This window comes from Quercus robur, chromosome 11 (assembly GCF_932294415.1).
Source record: "Quercus robur chromosome 11, dhQueRobu3.1, whole genome shotgun sequence".
Lineage (NCBI taxonomy): Eukaryota > Viridiplantae > Streptophyta > Magnoliopsida > Fagales > Fagaceae > Quercus > Quercus robur.
The window spans coordinates 13,441,981-13,467,815 of NC_065544.1; the positions used below are offsets into that span (position 1 = coordinate 13,441,981).

Sequence of the window (25,835 nt, forward strand, 5' to 3'; positions counted from 1 at the left end):
CTATTTATTAAGCATGTCAAGTGGGTCGTGTTGTGTCATGTTAACCTACTTCAACAACAGGTCGTCTTAGGGATGAAGAGTCATGACACAATTATTAAATGAGTCTAGTTCAAGGTTGAAATATTTAGCTGAATACCCCTATATCGACACGACACTACCACGACATGCTAACTAGGGGCGGAGCGACTTGGCTCCCCCAAAATTTTTAAAATTTCCTCTCGAGTATATAAAAAAATAGACATTCCCCCCCCCCCCCCCCAAAAAAAATATTTTGAACAATTTTTCTAGTCCAATACAAACAAAAAAAATTGGCCCACGTCCGGCCAAGCCAGCCAACCCAAGATCCTTAATCAAACAAAATGAATTCCCCTCTAAACCAAAGCCACTTCCAACCCAACCCCAAATCTGAAATCCCTAACACTAATCAAACAAAACAAACTCATCTTCACGCCTCTGCCTCACTGCTCGAATTCCCAGTCTTCACGTCACACCTCTACACTAATCAAACAAAACAAACTCATCTTCACGCCTCTGCCTTAATCACCTCAGGCCTCTGCCTCATTGCTCGAATTCCCAGTCTTCATGTCACACCTCTACACTCTGCCTGACTACCTCAGTCCACGCTGCCTGCTAACCCTAATTGACACTCTTACATGAAGGGTTATCCATAGGAATATATATAAAGGAGTAGAGGTGCAAGAGGTGAAAATGATGAAATGAAATGCAAAGAGTTTTGTTTGTATATGTGAGAGAGAAAAAAAAACTCAAAACATTAAACCAAATGAAACAAAAAGTCAATATTTAATTTGTTCTTATCTCCAATGTGGCACTTGAGAATATTTCAATTCTCTTTGTAAAGAATGTGCCGCTTGGTTGAATCCACAAAAATAAAGAATTCCTATCTTTTAAATTGTAATTAAGCCTTGTATTTATTGTGGCACTTTAGGAATGTCCAGAAATAGTGAACCCAAACTTTGGTGGTATTTACAAAGGATCCTGACAAATTACATTGAAATAAAATAGACATGCCTTTTCACTATGCATGGGTATAATTAAAAACAATTACAATTATACATTTTTTTTGGAAGAGATTCAAATTATACGTAGTATTATCTTATATTTTTTTTAAATCATACAATTCTAAAATATGTAATGGTTTCTCATATTATATATATATATATATATATATATATATATATATAGAATTTAATAGGATTTAGACTTTTTCGATTTTTTCATCCAATAATTCAGTTGCCACAAAAATTAAAAAAAAAAAATCAATACGTGGTGAAAAATTGAAATCCAATTTAGAATCTAGTTGGATTTGGATTCTTCAATTTTTACACTCTATAATTCACTTGGCTCAAAATTAAAAATTAAATATTTCTCTTATATGTATTACCTTTGCATTTTTTTTTTTTTTTTTTGAAAAAAGGCAGTAATATATTTGTATCTAAAAAATCTTGGGATTTTATGAGAACGTACGTAAGCAAATAAGTTAAAAAGCTTAAAGTTGAAAGTTAAAAACTATTCCAAATGGTTATCATGGTAGATAAAAATTTGGCTTGCCAAGTAATATAACTCTTGATTAAAACTTTAATTTTTTTTATATTATGACAGCATAATACCCTCCTTATCAAGGGTTAATAAATTAATAAGCCTTGAACTATCTAAATCTTGCAAATGTCCACAAAGCAATTGATTTTACGGCGGACATGCTCAATCTGTTTGTTTGGAAAGGTACTTAAAAGACATTCCTTCAATAATTTAAAAATATAAATATATTAAAAAAAAAAGAAAAAAAAAAGGATAATACTTGTATGACATATATTCCCATTTGAGAAAAATTATACTTCAGTGCTTCACAGAAATCTGGTTGCCTTCTATACAACTGTGCCCCTCTCTGTCCTCCAATACGCACACATAAAGACATGCACATGTTTATACTTGCTTCATAAACCCACTCAATAACATTAGTGGAAGTAGCATATCCCTTACAATGTATTGTTTACATTGCGTAAATTGGACCATTCATGCATTATGCAAGTATGAGATCCCATACTGGGATAATGGATGATTCAAATCGGAAGTGTAGGGGCAAACATTTATGGGGACATGAATCTGATCTCTGAAGCTAACTTTTCATAATGTTATGTAGCGATTCTATGTTCTTTTAACATGGCTAATTACCTAAACATTCTAATTTAGTTAAAAGGCATCTCTCCTTTGTTCTTTTATAATGAGTCGTACTGTACTTTTTTCTTGGGATAAGTAATGAGTTGTAGTGTACTTAGCCAGCCTTGATCAATAAGAAAACAACCTCAACAGTTCCAGACAATAATTGGAAACGAAATGTTGCAGAATACCATTTGCTTAGTTTTAGATAAATATGATTGTCAACCATTGTATATCCATACATGCTGTTAGTGTATACTTGACAAACAGATTTTAAAATGGTCTAAAATGGTCTTTAACCATGATTAGATGTCCATATTATATTGGTGCAGTAGAATTTTTAGCAAATTTTTAAGCATTATTGAGAAGTATCTGTAAATCAATCAAATCTTTGATACCCCTTTGCAGCTTCAGCTTTGTGGTCATGCCACATTAGCTGTTGCACACTATCTTTGAATGTATTCTAGAGTGTGAAACTCAAAGTATAAGAGGTGTCCTCCAACCAAACATGATCTACTAAATGAATTACATGCAATTTCTGTCAATTTAATAGCAATCATATTCATTGTTTTATAAATGAAAATTCACCCACCAGCAACTATAAAGTTACAACAACAAAATACATTACACTTTCAGATTTCAAAGTTTTACAATTTCAATCACTCTTCAAAAGCAGCAGATCAGGTAGGATGGAAAACAGTTTCAAATAGTGATAATGCTTTCTCTTTGTTAGCGCTCCGCCTCCCCTTGAATAGTAAGCAGTAAGTCATTGGTTCAAATCCAATAATAGTTAAAACCGGCTGAAACCCCTGTTTTTGTTAGCATGACAATAAGTACAGACTGGTAGTAAGGAGTCAACTGAATGACCAAAGCATCGGTAAGTCCTTTGTTGTACTGGGGATCACTAAGCAAAGAATACCCACTGCACCACAACCATACACAGCCCACAACATTTAGTTCAGAATTCAGAAAGTTACATGTGAGAAATTATAGTGTAGTTCTGAAAAGAGATAAAAACAGAGTCCCCTACTTCAGAAGAGGATTCTTTTGCACACAAAAATAACCATGGATTAAAATGCACCAGAGAAATGAACAAACAAAATCTGAAATACTAAAGGATCAAACCTCATCCAATCAACCAAAACTAAATCAAGAACCAAAAAAAAAGTCAAGTAGGTATCTAACTGGAAAATAATATTAAAAATTTTATTCTTCATGTAATTTATTTTTTGCCATCAACCAAGTGATGCCTCAGTTTCTGAACTGCACCCAGATCAGAATGCACCATAATCTTTAAGAAAATGACAAAAAACTCACAAACAATTTTTTTACTTTTTCTTTGAAGGTTAATATCAATTCCTATAGCATAAGATCAATAGGATGCAAAAGAAAAAAAAGAAGTGTAATAATCATGTGATCACAAAAACGAACCCTCATTTTAAGCATTCAGTAACTTTAGCATGTAGCCATCGACAAAACATAATCCGTTCAAGAAAACTAAACAAAATAGAACTCAAGAAATTGGGGAAGAAAAAGGAAATAAGGGGAAAAGGTAGCCAAACCTCAACCCTTAATGGACACATATAATAAATATAACCTCTGTTAGTAGAGAAAGTAAAACCTAATATGTGACCCCTTCTTTTGATTCAAAATGTTGTATTGCTAAAGCACATCCCTAAAATTCCATTACTCATCAATAGAAAATCAGCCCACTACTTTCTTTTTATCTCTTCATTGGGTTGCGAAGCAAAATTTTCAATAAAAACTCAAGAACAAACACCAAAGGGTGGATGCATGCACATATGAAAAATTATGTGAACATGAAACGCTTTATGAATCATATACTTATTCAAAACAGCCCAAAACACCAAAACCTACAAATATTGAAAAAAATAAAATGCTACAAAATCAACGATTATTGAATGACAAACATGTTTTTTTCTACACATATTGAAGGGCTAAACCTCATGATGCCACTCAAAAAAAAAAAAAAAAAAAAAAAAAAAAAAAAAAAAACAGAATTACGATAAATCAAGAAGAAGGCATCAAAATAAAGAGTATAACACATCAAGTAACAAAATGCAGACCTTGGGTATAGGTGTTGCAGAAAAGAAGCGAAATAGAATGGGTGTCAAATTAACAATTGGAAGGAGGGAGAGGTTTTATTTGGCCATTTTTCTTTTACCAACTGCCTATTCCTATGAATGCAGACCATCTAACTTAGATTGTCCCTGACGACATTGTGCACCTTTGTTTAGTATTATCTCTAATTTTCTATTTCAAAGAAGGCAGTAAATAATCAAAGAATATAATAATTCCAAATTGGAAAAGATTATAATGTTAGTAAAGTAGGAAAAACAAAGATTATAATCTGAGGCCAAACATTGAAAGAGAGAGAATAAACATCCAGATTTTAATTCAAATTCGAATAACAAAAAGTTGTGGTAAGGATGTGAAATAAGTACAAGGGAGAATTGGCTGAAGAAATCAATTAGTAAAGACAGAAGCTGGCTAAAACATGCAAATCAAAGCCAATTGAAATAGAAATAGAGTAAATGAACAAAATGTAAGACAAAGTATGAGATAAGTAAAAAGAAAATCAGCATTCAAGCAAACTATAATAATAAAGATCCATGGACAAATCAAAAACATTAATCGAAGACAATTAGTGGATCAATAGAAGTACATAGATTTTTTTTTTTCATCTTTATATCCTTCAGATTTTGCTAGATCCCATTTAATTTGTCTAATTATTTAAGCACTTGACTTAATTTAGGTTAGTTTGGAATCTAGGACAAATGCAAAAACAAATGCTATATTGCCTAAAAAAATTGGGCCTGCCCCACTGCATTTTATATATATTTACTATAACGAATCATTAAACAGATAAATACAAAAATAAATTAATTAAAAACTCTCATTCAGATGATGGCAGGTTCATGCATTTTTAAGGGTTTTTGAGGCTTTCACAATAATTTAGTATGTTATAGTAGCTTCTAATTGCCACAAAATCTGAAGCATTTAGATGGTACTTGCAACTTTTACTGGACAGCTATGGTATATAAACTACAAACTAATTTGGAAGGGAAAATATGCTAATTTGGATTACTGAGAAAAAAGTGACATATTCTTGTGCAGGTGCATGAAACTATATTAGGAAGAAATTCCCCAAGTTTAAATCATGAAGATCATCATCTGGTTTCCCAAAGTAATTACAAAGCATGTGTTTATAGGCTGGTTAAGGCTAACAGTTCACAATAGAATGTACATAACAGATTTAATGTGTAGTGATGGTGTGCTAATCTTGATACTCAGTGTGTTCTTTGTAAAAAGATAATTGAAAGTAGGCATCACTCGTTTTGTGATTGTTCATTCTCGATGAATATATGGTGAACCATAATGAGTTGGTGCCTTTAAAAAATCCCAAAGTTCTTTTGGCATGAGATTCTTCTCAAGGATGAGAATTGTGTCTAGATTGGCATTCTGCTCTACTATGTATCATATTTGGTTTAAGAGGAATGCTAGTATTAATCAAGGAAGACTACCTTTTGAAGAGGCTATGGTCAAAATGATCAAGTGGGAAGTGAAGAACAGAGTTAAATGTAACAGTTACTGAAATTCTGTTCAAAACAGAAGAATAGTAACAATTAATCCCTAAATATTCAACAACATAATTTTAAGCAATATGTTGGCTATTTAATCAAGTTCAATAAGGGAAAAAAAACATAATTTACTATAAAAAAAAAAAAAAAAAAAAAAAATTCATTGATTCTTTAAAACAAATATACATTCCTTTAAACAAATATACAATCAAACAGGGAACATGATTTTTTAGCACAAACATTAAAAAGGTTTTACACATTTTAGTTTCAGGTAATAGATGCGCAGAGCAGCAACATTGAGCAATCAACCATTATTAATCGGCAAACATGTTTTTTCCTACACATTTTCAAGGGCTAAAAAAAATTAAGTGGTGTGAAACGGTTTAAGTTGTTAAAAAAAAATTATTAATTTGTAATTGTATTTGAAATTTTAAATATCAAAGAACAAATGGGTTTTTCATTTTTTGTTGGTGGAGAGAAAACAGTAAAGAGAGAGGAGAGGCAACAATTCAAATCATTGTGCACTTCTAGGGTTCTGCCGTTCTTGTCCATGTCGTAAGAATTAATATTCACAACAAAGCATTTAAAGAAAGAGAATGAACATTCGAATTTCAATTCAAATTCGAACTCAGAGAATTTATACGTACCTTTCATTGGTCTATGTTTAGTTCCAATTACGTTGGCTACAGAGTTGAGCCGACCTCTATCTCCGTATCTCAAATCCCTAAATTGACAGCAACCCAGGTAAGAGATTAAACCAAAGCTAACCCGTCTATTTACATAAATTAAACAAAACTACTCCTAACCAAAAAACCTAAATCATAACCAATCAAACCAAAATACCTGAATCATAAATAATACCCAAATGAATCTCCCTACAAAAACCCCACTTTCTAAAACTAAAAACAGAACATATGGGCGGCGACCCTAACGGTCGATCCCTATTTCCGTATCTCAATACCTTTGAGACAAACGTTTGATCGCACGATTCTCCACTGGATTGCAAGCTTCTTCTTTTTTATCCTTCCCTTTCTCTGTATCGCAGTATCGCTTTTTTTTTTTTTTTTTGGTTTAGAGAGAGAAAATGTTAAGCAGTCCGATGAAAAGAAATCGGTAGGGTTTTTTTAATTGCAACTTCTTTTTTTTTTTAACCGGTTATTTAAATTATCCTCCTCTTCCTTTTTTTTCTTTTTTTTTTTTTTTTTTTTTTTTTTTTTTTTGAGAAACTTATCTATTTTTTAATTGCAAGCGTGGTAGAGTTTTGAAACGCCAAACGATGTTTGAGCGTTAGCATCCCGAAATTCTAATTCTACTCTATTTTATCATTCTAAAAAATCACTTTATCATTATACTATGCTATTTTACAATAACTCTAGTATCCTAAACTTTTATTTTCCTATTCTAGTCATTAAAATAATATATCTATACAATAAAATATATTTTTTCTTTTTTATTTTTTCCAATTTTCTCCTCCACCTTCCCTTAACCTCTATCACCACGCCTCCACTGCCCAGTCACCACCACCACACCTCCACCGTGCCCACCACGCCACCACTACCCAATGCCCACCAAAATCCCACCGGAACCAAAAACCCATATTAAAAAAAAAAAACCCACTCCGTGACCCACGCCGACCAAAATGCAAAAACCCAGACCTCGCCGACCAAGACCTTGCCGACCAAGCACAAACCACAAGGCATCGTCTGAAGTCCCCTCCAGCTTCGTCGTCCCTTCCATTTTTTCTTGCTCAAACTCAACCCGATTTGGTTGCATCCCACCACACCCATCCCTGAAACCTAGAAAACCCATTCCTCAAACCCATTCCAACGAACCCACCACTCCAACGAACCCATACGTCAAACCCACCACTCCGACAAACCCATTCCGCAAACCCATTTCTCAAACCCACCACTTCGCAAACCCATTCCTCAAACACACTCCAACGAACCCATCAACCGATCCTAACACACCACCATGCCCAGATCAAACCACGAACCCAACCCAGCTCCAGTGCAAGTCTTGAACAAGAAAGAGATATGTGAGATGAGAGAAAGAGGGACTTTGCACAGAGTGGGAGACGAAGAGACAGAGTGGGAGTGAGGGGAGAGAGGACTGAAGGAGAGAGAACTGATGGAATAAAAAAATAATATTTAGTTTAGAATTGCACTGTTGCAGTATTGCAAAAAAATTTGCAATACTTAGGTTTAGCATTCCCTGATGCAAAGCATTTTGAGGCTTAAAATGCCAAATTTCCCTTACATTTGGCATTAGCATTCCCCAATGTTAATGCTCACTGCGGCTGTTTTACTTAAAAGTTGTATATGTGTCTAAATTTTAGATAGGCAGTTATCCTATTTGTCAGCGCCTCCTTAATTGTAGGAATCAACTTCTCTTAGCTTCTGCTATTATATATAGTATATGATATATATATATATATATATATATAGAGAGAGAGAGAGAGAGAGAGAGAGAGAGAGAGAGAGAAAATATTTTCCAAAAATTTTTTTGGAATGCAACCAAACACCTAAAAATATTTTCCTTTCCCAAAAACATTTTCAGTTGAAATTATTTTACACTCTGAAAACATTTTACATTGAGCCAAACACAGCCTAGGTCAAACTTAAATATATTAATCTGAAAATTTTCATTTTTTAATGGAATATCATATAATACATTGTCTTTTAAATAAATATGTTTAATTTTCCAAAATCACTCACTTTAATTTAAAATTTATTGAAAGATGGATATTAACTTTTTGAATAAAGTAAATCGTATGTTTTGAAATTCATTTATTGACTTTTCAAAGAGGGAAATTTATTGAATACTCTAAGAGTACAATAAATGCATACTCTCCCTTCTCACATGAATTGTGGGTTCCATCATGAATTTAATTAGTGGGACCCATAATTATGTGAGAGTAGAGAGTATATATTTATGGTACTCCTTCAAAAAGGACTTCATTTTGGGATATCTCAAAATAAAATAGAGGCCTAGTAATTTAGATCAAAGAGAATATGTATGTATGTATAAAAGTACACTTATATGGACTTTATATGGGCTTTATAAGTTTGTAAATAAATTAATAAAATGTCAAATTAGTGTTTATAATTTATTGAGAATATTTTGTCAAAAAATATTTATTGAGAATATAAATAGTCAATTTTGTAGTAAGAATTAAGATAAATTCCATTAACATATGGTTGAGGTTTGGACTAATGCCAACCAAGTCCAAAATTTTTCAAAACTAACAAATTTGGTCTCCAATGCCAACATAGTCTCTAAATATTGTTAGGCCTGTTAGACCACTGTTGATGCCCACTTTTGACAAAAGACCCAACAGCAAAAGAAGCTCAACAATATAAAGAAAGTGAGAAGGGGAAAATAGTAAGGGAATAGGGAAACAAGCCTAGCATGCTAAATGGCAGGATTGATGGCCAGCAGGCTCACAAGAATAAAAAGAGGTAAAGAAGGAGTGAATGGGCCAAGGAAGCCCAAGGAATGAAGTAGTAAGCCCATGAGAATAATAAGAGATAAAGAGGAAGTAAATGGGTCGGGGAAGCCCAAGAAATGAATTAGTAAACTCATTGAGTTAGCTTAAAGGCTAATAAGCCTGAAAAGTAATAAGAGGTAAGGATGTGGCCGAGGAAGCCCAAAGGATCTACTAAAAAGCTCATGGGAGTAAAAGAGGTAAAGAGGAAGTAAACGGGCCGAGGAAGTCCGAGGGATGAAATAATGAAATGGCCTGGCACAGCAGGAATGTTGGCCACCAAAGTTCAAAAGAGGTAAAGATATGAAAAGGTGGCCTAAGAAGCCCTAAGCAAAGGATTGACAAAGAAATGGGTTGGCACGGCAAGAACATCAGCCCACAAGTTCACAGTGTAACACGAAGTAAAAGAGAGGGTAAAGCTATAGTAGGCATGATGAAGTGATATGGCAGGACTAATAACCAAAAGGCCCACTGACACAGATGGGCTTGGCTAAAAGATGAGGGCCTTTGCCCAAGCAACACCCAATCCAAAGAAGGGATAAAAGGCAAGGAACATAAGCCCAAAAGCCCACACATCCTTCATGCCACAAGAGATAAACACCAACTAGAACATACAGTAGAATGAAAAAACACGAAGACAACAAAAATGGAGTGAAGGCTAGAAAGAAAAAAATTCAGACAAAAAGGAGCATGCACAAAGGGCCAAGGCACCACCTACTTGTACCCAGCCAATACATGGGAGGTAGGCCACGAGTCAAGGTATTTAAAGGGTGTGGTCTGGCAGTGAGGAGAAAGAAGGGGTATATTTTAGAGTTCCCACTCAAACTTGTTTGGGAAGAAAATATCTTGTTGGGATGGCATCTCACCCAAAAGAAGTAATTATGGGTTGGGACTACTTGATACATGCCATAAAGGTATGTGATGGAGAGATTTAATCCTTATCCAGATGAGAGTAATGAAACATAAAGAGATGTAAGAAACAAGACAAGCAATTTTGTCTGGGAATTGGGAGTGGTGCAATCAACACATTCAGAGCTATGGTAGTGGCTAATCAGCCGAAAGGCCAGTAGGTAGTCTTGGAAGGACACCCATAAGGAGCCAAAAGTAGTTGAAGGGTAAAAGTGGCAAATCGCACCATGGTAGACAATATAAAAAGTAGTTGCTGTGAACAGTAAAGGAGGACAGAAGGAACAAAAAAGGAGAAGAGGTATAACCAAAAAAAAAAAAAAAGGAGAGAAAAGAAAAGGATATACAAAAATTAAAGAGACATAAGCGGTAGGAATAGATACATACATCAATAGACTACATTTTTTCTCTCCGTCTTGACAGACCCACTCTTTGGGAGATTGAGGATTGAAACTTAAACCATTTAGGTCATTTTTCCAAAGTGCATAACTTATATGGCAGAAGCCTTCTTTGAGGTTACTCACATTAGGGATCGGTTCCATTCTTGGACTTGCATCTACTAAGAAGCTAAGCCTACTTTTCTGGCAGACAAGTTTTTCTTTTATGCTTGTTGGGTGATTAGTTTACTGTTTAGTTATTAAACTGTTTGCTATAGCGTTATTTTTACTGTTGTATTATTCTGCCATGACTTTATTAGGCCACTTTCCTTTAGTTCGGTGTTAACGTTATTTGCTTAGTATTTTAGTCGTTCTGCCATACTGTATTCCTGCTATAACATTTTTAACAATTGTTCCTACTATGGGCACACCATACACTCAACGATTCTGTTAGAACGCATCTATATTGGGATGACTTGACTTGTGCACAAATTGGCCTAAAGTGTATTTCATTTAGGCCAACCCCAACTCTCTTACCTCAGACGCACGAGCCGTAATATGGTAGGAGAAATCAAAGCCCAATAACCCAAAAAGGCCCACCACAACCACTTAATAACTTTTTGTTGGATTGATTTTTCAAAAATCTCATTGTTAAATTACATGTTTTTTATATGTTCTTAATATACATACAGTGCCAAACGAAGGCTATTTACTATTCAATCTAGAAATCCATCTTTTATGAAAACAAAAACAGCAAACCCCTATAACCCCTCAAGCTACCTAAAAATCAACAAGCACCATAAAGATATCAACTCCCCTGTTACTAAATATTTGACCATACAAATAGAGAGAGAGAGTAGCGATGTGGAATCAACACTAATCATTAGAACAAAAAGTAGTAATTGCATGATAACAGATTAACATTGTTCTACATGATCCAATGCATGAGACCTACTTCTAATTACTATATATATATATATATATATATATATAATTTAGACCTTATATTAAAGAGCAAAAACATTACAAACAAAGCAAAAGCTCACAGCCAATCCTTCAAAGGCCACCTAATTAAGATTGCTAGCTGTGGTTTCCAATTAGCTCAACTGGTATAAAGTCTTTGATAGTTGTATAAGAGATTTGGGGTTCAATCCCCGCCTACACAAAAAATTGATCGGTATCTTGATCTAATGAAAAAAGCTATCATCAGGAACGAACACTATAGGCTTTATATATGTATATATATATATATATATATATAAATAATAAAAAAAAAACACTATGATTGCTACCTTAATTAATATCAATAAGACTAACAACACAACTCCGAAATATTAAAACCAAACTATAAACAAGGATGATAGCGTAGTTGCTAGGAGCTACTTCCAATTCTATTATTCCAAAATTAATACTCTTTAATCTCAACATCTCTCCCTATTTACCTCGTCAAGCTTGCCATATCTAATGCAAAACAACATCTGAGTACATCTTTCAAAAGCTCCTTACAGTTGCATATCATCCTTTCTTCAAACTCTATTCCACCAAAATCAAGGAATAAATCATTGCTTAAAGGCTAAAATTCATCTATAGAATAAGCTAATTGAAGGGATATTAATGACAAGGAGTGATATAATTTAACAAAATCCAGTAAAGGCCCCTCCTTAATTCACAGAGGTTGAAATTCATATAATACCCACAATATATAATGAGTCTTCAGCTGACTAAATCAAATAGAGAGATAGACAGAGATACATCAGATGTGCAATAAATAAAAATTGCATAATTTGAAAAACTAACAAAAATTTTGGGGAAACAAAACAAACATTGCTAATTTAGAGATTTCACAATTTGCATGATTTAGAGTTTTGTTATTTTGTTCCTTACCTTCCACCATATCAAAGAGATGCTGATCTTTTTGAGAAGCCCTCTAGATGCCAAAAGAGATTAACCCATCACAAAACTCGCAAGATATAAGTAGATAGAGAGGCAAATAGAGAGAACATGAGATAAAAGAGTGTTTTTTTCCTTTTTTTTCTTAAACTTTTATATGAGCTTCACCAGTAACTAATACTTATTCCATTAAAATTAGATAAACGGTCAAGACTAATAAAATTAAAATCAACTATGTGAGATTTAGGTGGGTATCGTACTCACTAAACAAAAAGTGGGTAGTGTAGAATGACCTATGTTGTTAATATGCATACCAAGTTTAGTGCCAAGAGAAGGCTATTCACTATTCTATCTAAAAACCCATCTTTTATACATAATTTAAGTATAAAAACTTGAAATTTAAATATTTGACCAATGACAGATATTTGTCTCATATAATCTTGAATTTGGAAAGCATTTAGAATATAAGAAGAACATCTAATCGAACTGTAAATTTGTTAAAAATTCACATTCAATTAATAAATATTGAACGCAGATTTGAGTGAACCCCTGAGAGAGATGTAAATGGGTTTGGATGCAGGAAATCTATGTAGCATTCGGAAGCTGAGGTTATTCTCTTCTTTTTTGTTTTGTTAAGTGTGAGTTTGGATACTGTTTATTTTGCTGAAAACTGAAAATAATGAAAAAATAATTTTCGAATTACTGTTTACACCAAAAGCACTATTCATTTGCCTATTTGCACTATTCAGCACTGGTTAAAAAAAAAAAAAAAAAGGAAGGCAAACATGCGTCTGCGTGAAAATGTAGACGCAATCCAAACACTCTCTAACTTTACAGATACCATCCAGATAGTAAATAATAGCAAATACAAAATTAATTAAAAGGAAAAGAGATCATTTTGTATTGTTTTGGTCTGGTTTTTTTTTTTTTTTTTTTTTTAATCTCTATGTTTTCACATGTTTAGTTGCCAAAAAATATTTCAATCAAAGAAAAGAAAAAGTAAATCTTAATTGTTTTAATTTTTGTGTTTATTTTTTATTTTTTTTTATATTTTCTAATATTTAAATGCTTACATGGTATTATTTAATATTTATTATAAAATTTTAATATTATTTTATTAGTCATGTCAGTTTTTTTTACGTGTGCCACACCACATAATGGTAAAGACTAAATTGATTGCAAGTTGAAAATAATAATAACCAAATTAGCCATTATTAAAATGTAAAAATCAAATTAACTATGATCCCAAAATTTAAAGACCGAAATGGTTTGTGGGATGAGAAATAATAATGGATAGGGAATCAAGAAAATCCTAAGTTGCAATTTGATAGATATGATTGGTATTGTTCTTTATTTTGTAGTTACGGACCAATCACATCCTAAATAAAGAAATCTATTCGAAGATAGATATGAATTTATGATAAGATATTTGAAATTTGCATATGCTTTTAAAGAGCAAAGGACCATCAATACACATGTAGCTGCCATTTGTGAGGTTGGGTCTCTATCTTAAACCATCAATACACATGTAGCATCAATACACTTAACTGAGGATCATGCCCTTGCTGCCACCGTAGAGATAGACAAGACCCACCCCTTTTGGAAAAACCCCAGCTCGAACTAAGCACCAAACCATCACCACAAACCCAACTGGTTTAGTACTTATAGTTCCTTAATCTCATCATAAACCCAACTTATTTTATGGTGAAGAGGGGAGCTGTGGAAGAGCTGAAGAGGTGAGGTTAGAAAGAGAAAAAAGAGAATTTGGGAAAATCTATATATATAATAAGAGATGGATTCAAGTTACACCTGATGTAACTCTTATTAAGTTACACATTTTTTACATCTTAGACTCATAAGAGATCTAATGGCTAAAAAGATATCATTAAATGCTATTGGTTTCCACCTCATTCATAATTAATACTAGCTTTTCTCTCTCTCTCCTTATTTATTGTTTTTCACTTGATTAAAGAGCATATTGCCATTTTTAACAACTTGTAGAGATTTTACCTTAAAATCTTCCAAAGCCATGAGGTATTTCTCAACAGTTTATAAGGTATTCAAGCACCAGTCACAGACTCACAGTTTCCACTCATATTACTCTTCTCCAGTAAATATAGTTGGGTGAATCACGTATTGGAATTGCATCAAGGCGATAGTATAGATGAACTTAGAGTTTTGTTTGACATGGATGGGACATTCACATCGGAAATTGACAATTTGGCTACTCTTTTCACTAAAAAAAGGGTTAAAAAGCTCTCATTGTATTTCAAGTCCATTTGGCATCATTACTCTAATTCCTATACTCTTACTAGTTAGTTTCTTCATGGTTACAGTCTTGATTCTTTAACAGACCTTTCTCTTTTTTTCTTTTTTCTTTTTATGTGAAACTGAGTGGGGAAGTTCTCGACTATGTTTTATCTAATTGCCCATCCATTGAAAGATTACATGTGGGGTGCTCAAACTCTCTATTGAATTTAAAGACTTCTAGCCCTTTGCCCAAGTTAAAGCATTTAGAGATATTAAACTGCAACTCTCTGAATCATATCTAGATTTCTGCTATAAATCTTGTTTCTTTCAATTATTCTAGGTTTCAAAAGACAAAAATCCTTTTAGGGGATATACCTAACTTTGTTAATCTGTCTATAAATTATGGCTATATTCAATATTTGGTAAAAAATGATTGCACGATTTTGCGTTATCTCTCTCAGCACGAGACACTTGGGTTAACCTTCTTATATCAGGTTAGTCATAAATTTCATGACTACTAATTCCATTGTGCTTTTTTACTTTTTTTTTCTTTTTTCATAAAAAAAGGTTTATGAATGATATTTGATCTGTTGGTTCAATTGTTCAGACTCTTTACCAGTTCCCCAAATTACTAGAGCTAAGAAATCTTGACTGGTGCTCAATTCCCTTATAAATTGTTGAGAAATACCTCATGGCTTTGGAAGATTTTAAGGAAAAATCTCTGCAAGTTGTTAAAAATGGCAATATATTCTTTTATCAAGTGAAAAACAATAAAGAAGGAGAGAGAAAAAATGCTAGTATTAATTAAGAATGAGGTGGAAACCAATAACATTTAATGATATTTTTTTAGCCGTTAGATTTCTTATGAATCTATGGTGTAAAAAATGTGTAACTTTACAAGAGTTGCACCAGGTGTAACTTGAACCCATCTCATATAATAATAGGTGAAGCTGAGAGAAACTCAAATTAGAATTCCAAATTAGAATTCTAATTTTGCGCCATATGTCCTAAATTATTTATTAATAAAGAGTTTTATTTTTTAATTTTAGAATCAAATGTGGGATCACATCATAAATATTTATTTAAGTGGGTCATTAAGTACAAAAACCAAAGAGTCTAGAATAAATGAATCGCAAAAAAAAAAAAAAAAGTGCTTTACAATAATTAAAAAAAAAAAAAAAAACATGGACAATTTACATTTTATATCTAATAATATCCATACAAAATTTTTTAAAGAGTTAATAAAATATAAAAATAACTAACAATAGTATTTAAATTATATATATAGGAATTATATTATGCATCTTATTATATATCTTTAAATGTATCCATGCATAACATACATTGGGAAAAGTTAACGGATGTAGCCTAAGGGCAATGATTTTGGAACTATTATTAGAAAATAAATTTTGGGAAAATGATAAAGTAATTAATTTTTTTGACAGTTTTTTATATTTTCCATGCATGAAAGTGGTGTCAAAACTTTCTTAAAATAATTTGTTAATTGTTACTCTAAGGGCACCTATTAACATTTTTTTTTTTTTTTTTAAGAATCAAAGTGATATACATTGACTGTGGAAGCAGTTGTGTCATTAATTTCTAGAATATTAAAGGCAATGGTTTAGAAACTATATAATTAAAATCAATTTTGGGAAAATGATAAAGTAATTAATTTTTGTGACAATTTTTTATATTTCTCATAAAAATGGTGCCAAAACTTTCTTAAAATAATTTGTTAACGGTTACTCTAAAGGCACCTATTAACATAACTTTTTTTTTTATTTATTTTAAGAATCAAAGTGATATACGTTGACTGTGAAAGCAATTGTGTCATTAATTTCTAGAATATTAATGACATGGTAAGTACTCTATTTCTTACCATGATCTTATAAGAATCAATGGCTAAAATGGGGTGTAACTTGGTTAAGCCTATATTGGATGTTGCTTGATAGTTCGGGCTTTTTATCTTTTCTTAATTAAAGAATTGGATTAGTTCTCAATTAAATGATTGTTTAGTTTTTTTTAAATAAAAAAATTGAACTCAACTATTTTTTTGAAAGTTGCTCTAGAATGAGCATGGGTTAATTAAGTAACCTCCAATGGATGGTGAAGATAAATGACCATGTATCTCAATTAAACACACTAATGTGATAGATATCTAATGAACATGTGGTTCGGGGGAAAAACAGAAGGAAGTTTTTAAAATTCACATTGCACATTGCCCATGTAAACATGCATGTTTTCAAATTAAAACTAAAAAAGCTAAACTGATGCCAAATGCCTTTTACCATCTTAATGTCTCAATTGAATTAGGGCTTGTTTATGATTTTCATTTAAGTTTGACCATTCTAGTTCATTTTTGTATTATTTTAATTTTTTTTATTTGTGTCACATTAAAAAAAGAAATTGACAAAAGAATCCATTATTGACAAATGAATCACATAAACGTTTAAAATCTTATTTATAGAATTTAAACCAAACTGGTTGTTATTAATTAGAAATTAAATTCTACCAAGAGTTATTATTAAACAACATACTTATACTATCCGATTATTTACTTCACATCAAGTTAAACATAATCCCAAATTGATCTAATAAGTATTAATTACGGTTATGTTAAGTCCTGTATTTAGTATAAATCTATCTACATTTTCTAATTTATAAAAAAAAAAAAAAAAAAGAAGTTGATACATTTGATAATTGCATGGTACAAACAAAAGACTTTACAAGAAGTTTTTATAAAATAAAAATCTTAATCTTTATATGATAATTAGTGAAAATTATATGTATAATATCATATTAGAATGTTGAGAATTTTTTTTAAAAAAACAAACTGATAATTTATTTAAGAAGTAATATGCACTAAATCAAAGTACAAAGATTTCAAATCTGGAGGAGTAGAGTCCTCAATCTAAATAACATCATCAGAGATATGCCTAGCAAACCTAGCTAAAGAGTGAACTACAGAATTACACTCCTTATGAATAAAAGAGATAGAAAAACATAAAAGACCAGCCAAGGAGGAATGAATGTCCAAGAAAATATGGCTCAAACGAGAAGAGAAAGTCCCAAAATCAGTGATGTTACGCATAACAGTGGCGCTATCTCCTACAATAACTAACTCTCTAAAACCCAAGCCAAGGGCAAACTCAACCGCATGACAACACGCCAAAACCTCAGCTTCTTCAGAACCAGAAGCCGGGGCACCTCTAGCAGAGGAAGCAGCCATCACTTCGCCCTTATCATTCCTGATAATAACACCAAAACCTGTTGCAGAAGGGTTTGTGAACATCGCAACGTTAAAATTCAACTTATTACTAGGATCAGGAGGAGGCTGCCACTAAGATGAAGCACGTGGACATGGAGAAACTCCCAACCGAAGCTAAGAGTTTTTGAAATCTACTAGAACCTCTTGGGCTCGCTTGTTCAAAAAGGTTGGGTCTTGGATCCTCCCACCATGCACAACAACATTCCATTGATGCCAAATAAACCAAGCCTACACGAAGAAAAATTCCAGCTCCTCCAAACTTAGCTGAGTCATCAAATACTCCAACAATCCCAGCACATCAACTTGGCCAGTCCCACATTTTTGGATAGCGAAGAGACTACTAGCCCATACATCTTGAGCTACCCCACAATTCCCCAAAGCATGCAGATCGGAATCATGGTTCTGCTCGCAAAGCTCACACAAGGAAACATCAAGAATTTTCTGACGCTGCAAATTATCTTTAGGGGGCAAAATATTATGGCAAGCTCTCCAACCAAAGATCTTGACTTTATTCGGACTTGAGAATTTTCTTTTGAAATAATTTCTTATATATATTGCCGTGTATATTAAACAATTTTTTTAAAAGACAAACTATTAATGAAAAGTTGATATGAACTATATATTTAACCATTTATTAAGAAACTACTAATAAAAAAAATTAATAATATAAAGAATTTTTTTTGAGAGAAAGTTTTAACTTATAGTATTCGCTTCTGATGATGTCCACTTCTGATGATAGCTCTTTTATTATCAGATCAAGACACTAATCGATTTTTTGTGTAGGCAAAAATTGAACTCTAGATCTCTTATTCAACAATCAGAGACTTTACTAGTTAAATTAACTAGAACCCACATATAATAAAGAATTATATTAGATGAATAATTCAAAAAGGTAATCAAGTTAGGCTTTTTAATGATTCTCAAAAAAAAAAAAAAAAAGTTAGGCTTTTTAATCAATTTAGAAGATATAGGAGAATGAGCTAAGAACAAAAAATCATATGTAACCATGTACACAAAAATGTATAGATAACATAGTTAATATATAAATGTGTGTATAAAATTTTGCTACACGTAATCGCCACCATGACAACCAAAATAAAAAATCATTCTTACGGATTACATACAAAAAAAAGAAATGTGAATTAAACAATGTGTTTTTATATTAGTGATTTCTTTTAATTCTTGATTAAAACCAGCATCAATAGTACCAGATAAAATAAAATGACAATGTACTTAGACATGCAAATCTAAATAATTAGACACCAAAACAAAGTGGTTTTTGTATGAAGATGTTTAGAGATAGAGTTCAAGGTTAATTCGCCTGAATGGTACGTACATCCAATACCAAAACGAAGAAGCAAATTATCAATAGTAATTAAACATCCGGTTTTGTTTTGAGCAAAGCCATTGATAAGTGCATCAAGAATTCTAACACAAAGCATCGTAATATGCCACTTTTATATTTATATAGAAAAAATAATAATGATACAAGAAAAAATAGAAAAGGGTTGCAATACTTCTAGGATGTTACCTAAAGTTCAAGAACATAGCCAAAAGAGTTTATTGAATGTGAATCATGCCCACAAGGGACGTAAAACAGGCCTCACTAGTTGCTAGCTGCTTAGCCTTTCTCAAATTATATACTGCATATCAAAAGAAACAGCAAGCCCTAAATATGATTCTATTTTAACTTCTGTAGATAAAGCAGTTCCGCTGGCGTAAAAGAGGCAAGAGATTCAAATGGATAATGCTAGGGTTTTTTTTTTTTGGTGTGGATTATAACCGATAATGCTAGTTTATCAATTATCAACAACAAATACATCTTTATTCAATACCAAAGTATCACACAAACATATTAATAGATAACTATCCACTAATATCAAAAATGAGAGTTTAATCATGGAGAAAAAAAAAATTCAAATAATAAAGCAGGAGAGAACTAGTTTTTTTTTTTTTTTTTTTTTTTTTTTTGGGGTAGAAAAGAGAGAAAGAGTTGATAAGAACAAATAAGTTGTTTTTATCTAAAATATTTTTGCAATTTGGTGCAACCCACTTGATGCACCCACAACTTTTAAGCCCAACTTTTATTATATAGTAAATGATATTATATGAGAGGATGTGGCCAATTGATGCCCCTTTATGTGTTAGAAGCTCTATTAATTGTGTGAACTTTATCCATGCCAAATCAGCATGGGTAAGTTTTTAATAAATTTCAATTTAATCATGTTTCTAGAAGAAATTATTTGCTTCATTAAAAAAAAAAAAAAAAAAAAAGTTGTTATAGAAATAAAAGAGGATATTGATGTTCATTTTTTTTAGCTGTATCTCATCACGCTCCTGGCAATTTTGGTGGTTGGCAAACTCATAAATTGCTCAGAAAAATATACAAACTATAACAGGGATAGATGAACAATTTTGACAATAAAAAGAGAAAGGAAAAAAAAAAAAAAAAAAGCCTCCTAGTAGATTCGGACTTTGAAGGAACAATATTATTTGTACAAAATTGACAAATGAAACAGAAAAGATAAGAAAACTAGTTGAGCTCAAATTTGAGTACGCTGTAAGAAGGGTGCGTATGCACTCTTCTATTGGTGTATGCACTTGAGACTTAAGGTAGATTTCTAGAAAACAACCAAAACAAGAACCCTAGCTGCATGAAAAGTGCGTATGCTAGGATGTCGACGCATACGTGTCTTATCTCGTGTCATGTGCATGAAATACACATGATAAAGTACTCTCATATTTACATTTTTAGCCTCAATTTTACTATTTCGTGACTGACTATAAGTTGTGTTTGTTTTATAGGTTATAAATGATTTACATGCTAATGACAATTGGTGGAAGAAAAAATGTGAAGCAAAGAGAATCAAAGAAAATTAAAGAAAGAAGAATAAAAGGAAGGGAAAGAGGTTCAAGCCTACTGATTCAAAAGCCAACATGAACAGAAGAAGGCCCTGGAGACACGTGAAGGAGCAAAGAAAAGAAAAAGAGAAATAATTGATAGGAAGCTTATTCACGTGGAAGAGATACGTGGGCTTAAGTTTTAAATGAACATTTGTTAATTGTTGGTGGGCCTCTCTATTACTTATTGAAACACAAACACTCTTGGGCTAGTCTTTGGTTTTGACTGGGCAGAACTTGAAGCGTAGTGTGTGGCTTACAATCCTAGTTTCACTTGTGTTAGGGAATTTCATAGAGCCAGGCGGCTTCTCTCTTTGAAGTGGGTGTGCCTTTGTGTGATATAAATATGAGCAAACAGAAAAGTAAGGTGGACAGCTAGGGCTAGAGCACATAACATAGAATAGGAGCAAGATGTGGCTTCCTCTGTGGCTTTTCTCTAGCATTGTGACTTCTCTCTTTCACTCTAGTTTTATTTTATTTATCTAGTTTAATGTTTAATGTTTAATATTTTACTTTTTTGTTTTATTTCAATTACTATGAGTAACTAAATTTTCAATTAAGGTCGAGGATTAAATTTTGTTAAGGATTATTAGTAATATTTATGTGATTTGATTTTTTTTTTTCCATAGCAATTTTTCTTTAATGATTTAAATTGTTCTTACTTCATTACAATTAACTAAGATAGGAATCTTAATATGATTCCAATCATTTTTTTTTTTCATGATTTTGGATTTATCTTAATTAATTGAATGCTTGATCTATTATTACTTAATTTTGAAATTTGATATATCTTGTGATTTGTTTGACTATGGATACAATTGATAATTTGATTTTATACCTAGGAAGCGAAGAAAAGCATAATTTAGATATTTAAATGAAGATTTTAATGATAATATTTTCCATGATAGCAAAATTGATTTCTAGATTATCATGTACTGGTTTGGAAAAATTAATGATCATAAATATATGCTAATATGAATTAGCAAGAAGATTTCCAAAACCTTAATACCTTTCTCTTGATTGTTTACATCTTTTTATTGCTTGATATCACATATTTGCTTTGTTTAATTATTTGGTTAGCTTTATTTAATTTCAAAACAACCAAATTTTACTAAACTAGATTAGGATTAATTGGTTAAGGTTTAATTAATTTTCCTGCATTCATTCAAATCCTTATGGGTTCAACCTCGTTCTTGTCAAACTATACTTCGGTACAGTTCGTACACTTGCGAGTACTTTAAAATTTCACAACACTATGCGTACACATCTCGAGGCAAATTAGGGTTCTTACATGTTCTTAACAAAAACAGTAGAAATGAACAAAATTAAAGAAAAAGTGTAAATATATACATGAAAAACAACATATTAAGGCTTAAAAACAACAAAAACATAATAGAAACAAGGATTGAGGAGGAAAATGTGGGTCATAGAAAAGATACATATCCCCTCCTCATAGCACTTACAATGATGTAGTTTTAACCGGCTCCTCAAGTGAAATCTGATAGGCCAAGAATATATTGACCCCTTGTGATGAATTAATTGATTAATTAGCCAAGTTTATTAATTAATTAATCAAATTAACATGCAAGATGCGTGGTAGCACAAACAAATCACCAATTAAACTAAGTATGTAGCGGAAAATAAATTGACACGGCGATTTGTTTACGAATAAGGAAAACCTACATGGCAAAAACCCCACGGGTGATTTTAAAGTCACCATTCCCGAGAATCTACTATTATCAAAACAAGCGATTACAAGTAAAGAAATCCCAGTACCTTATACCAACTTACAGCTGAACTCTTACCCCAATACCCAATTAGACTTGTTCTATAGTAAAAATCTCTTCTTTTAATGCACGGCTTCCAGTACGTGACTAACCAATTGCGCAGATCCCAGTATGCGACTTAATCACCAACCTGAGAAGAATGTTGGCTACAAAGTTCTTCATTTCATCACACGATGAAGATCAAGAAGCTCCTTGGTCACAAAATCCTACGATGTACAAACACAACAGTTCCTTCAAGAGAAAGATGAACTAGGACATATGTCTCCGATTCATGATATGCTTGTGAAAAACTTTTGCATTGAGTTGCATCAGCTATAACAACCCTTAAAATAATCCTTATATATGTTTAGGGTTATGAGAAAAGAAAGCCTAAACACATACTCATGGATTGGATGAAAAATAGCTCTAAAAAACTGAGTTTCATAAACCTCAAAAGATAGAATATCTATCGAGCTAGCTGTCGAGCTTTAGGCTTCACGGCTTTTTATACCTCGATAGATGCCAGCTGTCGAGTTTTAAAACCCTGCACTTTCTCACTTGATTCTTGGATAGACTTGCATGACTTTAACACTTGAACTTGAAACCTTATTTGTTGAAGCATTAAACACATCCTAGATCTACCCAATTACAAGTAAAGTGCGTTTTGTCAAAGGATTAGCCAATTACATAAAATGTTGACATATGTTCCTAGCATTGAATCACATATGTCCTAACAAAATCGACTAACACAATTATGTGTGTAGGAGGATGAGTTGAGTAACTTGATTAGGGTTTGCTAAGAGACACTAAGTAGTATGATTGCAAGCTTGAACCAAACTAGAATTCAAATTTGGGTGAGAAAGAGATTATCTCAAAATCAACAAGGATCTAAAGATCAATCTAATGCTCATTGCTCAGCCCCTTTGCCCTTCTTGCCTTAAAACTTTAGGTTTAGGTATAATTCAGGAATTTTGGCAGAGTTTTGGTAGGTCTTAATTTTCTGACCCCTTGGATGTTGGAAATGGTGGTTTTTATAGGGGAAATGAGTAGTTAGGGTTTGATGGCAAGTTTAGGTAGCCAATTGACCAGGCAAGTTGCCCTAGAATCTCATTAAAATGGAAATGAAGTGATTTTAGGCTTTCTATCCAAAGAGTGCATATGTCATAGATTGGGTGCGTACGCATTAAATACCCAAGATACGCACTCTTTGTAAGCATGGGCCAAATTAGGTCAAAATTGCCTTTTGGGCTCTGGGCTTCTTGCATATTTTTGTAATTGGTCTTGAACTTGGACTGTATTGGGCCATTGTTAGGCCTATCTTCCTCATTGGATTCGACACATGGAGCTGATCAATTTGGTAGCAATTTGATTTCTCATCATTAGGAATAGGGGGCTTGGATATATGTTGGAACAAAATGGAGTGTCTACTCTTGGTGACTAAGAGAGTTTAAGAAAATTTGAGAAAATTGTTATAAGTTTTTTTTTCTAAATCTTTATAATGGAAAAAGTTTTTATTTTTATTTTTTTTGTTTTTTAATTTTTCCAATTTAAATTAAAATTGAGAATTTTTTTTTGTTTTTTTATTAATTTATTTGCTGATGTGGTAATTTTTAAATTCCAAATAATTTTTAAAAATATTATTTTAATAGTCACGTTAGCATTTACTGTGCAAATAATGTATTCCATCTACCACATAGACAATTTTTGTTACTGAGATTACTGTAAGGACTAAAATGGTAACGATTTTCGATTTTCATGGACTAAGTTAGGTGTGTCTAAGGCTGCGTTTGGTAACATGTAAAATATTTTCCAAGTGTAAAATATTTTCCGGTGAAAATATTTTTGGGAAAAGAAAATATTTTCAAGTTTTTGGCTGCTTTATGAAAATTGTTTTAGAAAATTTTTTCAGGTGTTTGGTTGCATTCTAAAAATGCTATTTTCTACTAGTTTCTCATATTTTCTCAGCTTCCAAACAAATTTTATAATAGAAAATTTCAGTATATATAGTTAACAAAACAAAAATCCATTAGCTTCATTCATTCACAAGCTGAACTTGGTTAAACTGAGAGAGAGGGAGGAAGAAAGAGTGAGAGATTGAGGGAAAGAGAGATAGATCATGAAAGAAATGGAGATTAGGTCAACAAGATTGGTCTTCAGCGGCGGCAATGAGTTTGGTCTTGGGTGGATTGGGTATTGTAGAGGGTGGGTTTGAGAGAAGTGTTTCACCAACGACGTGGGAGCGACAAATCGGAGATGTTGGAGGTGAGATGGGTTTCACCGGCGTGAGGGAGAGTTTTGCCTTGGTGGATTAGGTACATGCAAAGCTTGAAATTGGCAGAGGTGAGGTTGAGTGAGAGAAGAGAAAGAAAAGGGGGAAAACCCATTGGCGCAAAGGGGAAAACGACGGAACTACTTGTTGGAGTGTGGGTGGACCTCGGACTAGCGTCGATGTGTGGGGTGGAGCTCTGTCTCCCTCTTGTTGGTGCGTTGAAGAGCTTGGTGAGTTGGACTGTGTGGAGTGAAGAATTTTGGAAATGCTTTGAAGGTAAAATAACTCCAGCAATTGTTTTACAGGTTTCAGGGTTTTATTTTACGGTTAACGCAAATGTTTTCCATTTGACCAAAATTTCGATGCGCAACCAAACACATAGGAGGGTGTAAAATATTCTCCCAAATCCATTTTCAGTTGAAACAAATGCAACCTAAAAAGTGGGGACCAAACCAAAAATTTACCCAAAATATAAGGACCAAAAGTGCATATATTTTGGCCAAAACATTAAAAAAATAAATAAATAATAAAATAAAATAAACTAAAGAAAAAATTGACGGAGTGTTTAAAGGAACTTATAGTGAATATTTATTATAATGATGGAATTTATTGTTGACACATGGCAAAGAAATGGACATGTACAAATAATTGTCTACCACATAACATTATCTTTACATTTTTTTTTTTTTTTGAGAGAGTTTCAACCTATAACGTCCGCTCCTGATAATAGCTCTTTGTCATCAGACCAAGACACCAATTAGTTTCTGGTGTAGGCGGAGATTGAACCCCAGATCTCTTATACAACTATTAGAGATTTTACCAGTTGAGCTAATTGAAACCCACTTATCTTTCCATATTATACCAAATAAAAGAAGGAAGTTATAAAATATTATACATGACATTGTTTTATGTATTGTTGTAAGGACACGTGTTACTATTGTAAG

The 25,835-nt window shown here is 32.5% G+C and overlaps 1 long non-coding RNA gene across 1 annotated transcript; it reads right to left on the reverse strand.

The window, feature by feature from the left end:
• Positions 1-2,660: 2,660 nt before the first annotated feature.
• Positions 2,661-6,890, reverse strand: LOC126707235 (uncharacterized). The gene is made up of 3 exons (XR_007648871.1): positions 6,739-6,890; positions 6,425-6,501; positions 2,661-3,097 (listed from the first exon to the last, which is right to left on the reverse strand). It is a non-coding gene; the product is annotated as an uncharacterized LOC126707235 (long non-coding RNA).
• Positions 6,891-25,835: the final 18,945 nt, after the last annotated feature.